Below are 5,311 nucleotides of genomic sequence, written 5' to 3' on the forward strand. Positions count from 1 at the left end.
AGCGGCAACCAAATGAGCAGTTGCACCAGCAACAGACTTGGCTGCAGTTTGCACTTCATATACCAAAGTCCTTACAAAAACCGACATGTCCACCTTCTTGGTAAGCATTGGCTACAGTTCGTTCTTTTTTCTTTCCATGTTGTTTCACATGATTCACTGTGTTGATCTCACTGTTTGGGTATGTCTTTTTGTTTGCAAACAGAGAATTCCTAGAGCAACGAGGGAGTCGTTCAACAATCTGGGCGACCGTGGCCAAGTTTTTCTTACCATGCGCAGCCTTGGTGTGAATGAACCTGGTCAATATACCGTAAGTACAAAGGATGGTCGCATGATGATTGATGCTAAAGGATGGTCAAGGTTCATATCTAAATCATATCTTCCGGTAGGGGATGATGTAAAAATCGAACTTTCTCGGCAAGGAGAGCTGGTCCAAATCAACTTTGACATTCTTCAGTAGCAGCACGCAACTGCCGAAATGATCTATCCTCTGAGAGATTTTGATGTAATAATCTGGCATGGTGAAACAAGTGTCATGTGTGTGTAAGTAGTACGACAGTATTATTTATCACATGGTATATCGTTGATAGAATTGCAACTCTCATTGCTGGTTAGGGACTGTTGTTAAATTTCCTTCCAACAATTGTTGTGCTTTATTCAATTTTGTGTATTCGCCTTGCGACAACATCTAAAACCAGCGCCGTACCGATCGCTTACAATATGAAAATTGCTGAGGTAGAACACATGGTCCCCCAAACATGCAGGGTGGGCCTGCGGCCCAAAGTCCAGACCCGTGAGCCTGTATGAGTATTATATTCTCAGCTAAACCCCCATAATGCCCGTGTGTTGCACGTATCATCAACATGCATTTGTATGAGTATTTTATCTTGTGAGAGAAAAGAATGAATGAGGGAAGTACTTATTTGCAAATGTGGAGAGGTGTGTGGGTACCTTTTTGCAAAATTTCCATAGTTTCCTTCCTATCCGTCAGATATAAATCGGACGGCCTATATTGCAAGATGGCAGGCACACCATCATCACCAACAAGTCTATGCTATGTTAAAAACAACTCTGTTTTTTATAATTATATATGTTATATATATTCCCCCTTGATTTTTCTTATGTATAAAGTTGTGATATAAAAGATTTGTATATTTTGTCGGTGGAAACGACACCTATGGGATCACGTGAATCCCTACTACGGTTGCGGGGCGCAGGGTCGAGGGAAGAGCGGGATCAGTAGCCAAACAAAGCACACGGGTCGTTTACCCAGGTTTGGGCCGCGACGTGTGTAATACCCTAGTCCTGCTTTAGGTGTCTATTTGAGTGGTCTTGGTGTTCTTGAGCTAGCTATGACGAGTAACTTGCTAAGTGGTCCGAATCCCTATCCAGTATGCCTCGGGCCTCCTTTTATAGTAAAGGGGATCGCCACAGTGGCACATAGGAGGTGGCATCGGAGTACTGTGGCTAAGCTTATTGCTAGACATTACGGGACAAGGAACATTTAATGCGAACCCCTGTCCCGTTCGTCGCCGCTCCACCCCGCTCTAACACGCGTCCAGGCCAGCGGGGCGCATGGTGCCATGTAAGCTGGCAAGCAGCTGAGGTGGCGCGGTGGTAGGGTCTTCATGAAGATTTGCATGCCCTCACGTAAGCGTTGCTGAGTTGGCCTAGAGTCCTCCTGTTGACACGCGGGTGTCTGCCTAGCTGGCAGGCTGGCAGTTGCATGGGAACGGCGGTGGCACCCAGGCGGGTGTGGGCCTGGTTGTGGCCCCATGGATTCCCTCGGGAAGGGCCTTGCCGGCGCCCCGGCAAGGGTCTTGCCACCACACCGTTGTCATGCCCGGCAAGGATCTTTCCGGGGGTCTCGTGGGTTTCCTTGGCAAGGATCTCGCCAAGGATCATCGTCTTCTACTCTTTGTCTTCACAAAGATCTGCATGCCACCACAGAAACGCCCCCTGAGCCCTGGTTCCGATGAGGTTGACGGTGTTTGGAACCCTTGGGCCCAGAGGTGGCGCATTCTGTTGGCGTAGGATCGGGCAAGTTGCCCCGGCAAGGCTCCTGCCGAAGCTGCGGAGGCTGCTCCGGCAAGGATCTTGCCGGGGAGAACCACCTTGCCTCCTCGTCCCTTGCACCTCTGGTCTTGGCGTTGCTTTGACTGTCCCACGGCTTTGACTCCTTCCTCTGCCCTGCTTAGTGTGGTCGTGGCGCGTGGCTCTGACTGCCCGTGCACTTAGTAAGGGGTACAAAGGAGAGCACCTACTTTAGTACACCGACATATTTCTTTACAGAGGGAGTATCTCTCTGTCAAAAATATATTTATGTGTAACTAGTTACTCCTCTCTTTCTACTTCCTTTCGCTGATATGTGGGGCATCCGACAATGGGGTCCACGTGCCATATGCACAAATTAGAGTGCACAACTACACGGTAGACACACCCTGGTCGTAGCGCCGCAGTAATGGCCAATGAGCCGTCAAATCACAAAACCCCCACTTTCTAGCTTTAGCAGTAAGCTGGACGGACGAAGCGTCAATATTTCACTGGGCCTGAATCCCCTTCTCCCTTGTCTGCATGTTCATAGAAAACCCCCACTCGGCGATTGCATAGGGTTTTCTCATGGAGAACCAGGTATGAATTCTTCATCCATCCCCGATAAATCCAAGTCCCTTGGTCGCGGGAAATCCTAGGATGGTAGCCGCCACCGTTGATGCATTTTTCTTCCTACTGAATCTAGTATATTTCGTTTGTAGTGCCCAAAGTGGGAGGACCCTACAGGTTTCTGCGCCTCGGCGAGACGCCACACTTGTTCCTTCTCATCGTAACACATGATTCTAAAGCGCGCATAGTATGATCCTAGAATCATCTTTTCTATCCGAGAGGGTGTTTTTTTTAACATGGTGTAGACTAATTTGGAAAATTGGATTGCTATGTTTGGATAAAATGTACTACTAGTACAATGGTCAACACTGACGTGAAGGAGGAAGTTATTTCTAGATTCAGATAGGGAATACATTGTGTTCTCATATTATTTTTCCTACAGTGCATTATTTCCTCTACTAGAACACATGTACTCAAGATGATCGACCTTGCCTTAATTGAATACACCAGTTTAATGGTCACAGTGAAGATAAACTATGGATATAAGTTCCGAGTTGGGTTCATGAACAAAGAAGATCACTGTTTTTTTATGGACGAACTTGGATAAACTTTCTCAAGTGTTACAGACTGAAAGTTGGCACACGAATGTTGATGGAAATAGCAGAACCTGGTCTCATCTTCACTGCGATCTTCCACCCCGACGTTGTTCCAATTGTTCATCCATGTTAGTTTTGTATCTGGTTCTTGCTTGTTGCCTCGATTACTTCTTAATCAACCTATTCTGTCTAACTAATCACAATTTAACTTTAGAAGTAGCAACGAATCTCTCACGAAGATGCTACTTCTAACTAATATTTTCTTATAATTGGTGGCATGTGTAGGTTTTTTTAGAGTTAAGCTGGCTGCTCGTTTGTTATTCTATAAGAGCTCGACCGTTACTGATGGCACTGAAGTTGTCTGGGACGACATCCACAAGTTCCTACACTTTATTGATCGTCTTGAGGTCCTTGTGGGGCGTTTTAATGGTGGAAGGCCACATGGGATATGTGTGCCACTGCTGCACTCGTTGAACAGGTCCAACTGTGTCAAGAAACTTATGGTACGAGCTGTTTTATGTTATATATATTGTTCATAAACTATTGCTTATACATAGTTTTACAGTTGTGATCTTCTTGAAACAGAAACTGCCCAGTTCAATTGTTCCTATACAGATGCCTGACCATGGTCAGGCCAGACTTGCGCTTGGTCACAACAATATGTTTATGTCGACCTACTCCATTCCCCTTGGAGGTGAAAAGATACTTATTCATGGGTGGTCTCAAATAATGAAGCCTCGTCCATCTTGGAGAATAGGACAGATGATTATGTTCCTACTTTTCCATGGCTCTAAAGCTAATATCTGGTCTATTGACCACATTGCAAGATGAAGCCGCTTGCAGAAGGTTGTGGATGCGCGGGGTGGCGCCTGGGCCTTGTCTGGGGCTTGGCAGCCTCCCCCTTGGTTAACTGTAGGCAAAGTAGCACTGTTCTAGGCGTGCTTTGTATGGTTGAACCTGTATAAGTACTCATACTACTTTCAGCTATGTTTGTTAAGTGCCCCTGCTGGTTTCAGTTAAGGTTGTTAAGTACTCCTACTGCTTTTACAATCTGTCGTGTTTCTTCAGTCCTGTCTTCCTCCAGCCGCCAAAATCAAACCAGCACCAGCGGGGCCGCCTGCTTCCGCCTCTCACGGGTGGCTGCGCCTCAGCGCATGCATCACCGCCCCACCGTCTCCTAAATCGTTAACAGCAAAGTCCGAGGCCTCGCCTCGTCCTCCGTGTGCTTTGGTGCGCTCGTCGCAGCGCCGCCCTCTCACGTTGTCAACATGGTCAACAAACAACAGGAATCGGCAGAAGTACGTGGTAGGGGCCCACCATGTTAGTGTATGGAAAAATAAAAAGCTTCCTCCTAGTGTTTTCCTGACATCTAGGACCCACGACATTGTGAGCGTATATAGTCAATAGACAAGAGAACAACACAAGATTGGCTGACACCTGGGACGTAGCTGCTCGAGCAGTATTTTTTTTGTTATTGTTGAGATGGAGCAGGGTTTGAACTGGGCTGTGGCCCGTCTAGCCCAGGCTTATATTATATGTTCACCATGTGACCATCCCAGCTATTTTTCCTTTGTGAAAATGAGCCCAATTTATTCTTTTTTTGAAGAATACCAAATCCAGGCCTACTTATTTTTCTACGCCCTGATGGGCTGCAACTCTTTCAAGACGCCTGCAAATCTTGAAATTAATATGAAATGGGTTGTAAATATAAAAACAGATGACAAATTGGCAATTACTTTATAATTTCTTATTTTTTCACATTTTCAGATTCCTATTTCAATGGGCATTAACCTAATTTAAATATATCTTCGAAGTACTTTAAATCTGGCATGACATTTCGGTATTAAAAATAGTTTGGAACCCACAGAAGTATGCGAAATTGGCGCTGGCCAACCAAAAAAATAGATTGCAATAAATTGCATAAGAAGTTGCAATGAGCTATATATAAATTATTAATAAAAGAGGGAATGGTCTGACTTGTGGGCCTATTAAGTTGATGTGTATGCAAGATTTTTTTAGTTATTATATACGTAAACAAACGATTCTAGCAGACGTAACCGTTGGATGTCAATCCAACGGCCATCATGTTTCTTCCATATCTGATCTTCTTGCTCCAG

This window comes from Triticum dicoccoides, chromosome 2B (genome assembly GCF_002162155.2).
Source record: "Triticum dicoccoides isolate Atlit2015 ecotype Zavitan chromosome 2B, WEW_v2.0, whole genome shotgun sequence".
Classification (NCBI taxonomy): domain Eukaryota; kingdom Viridiplantae; phylum Streptophyta; class Magnoliopsida; order Poales; family Poaceae; genus Triticum; species Triticum dicoccoides.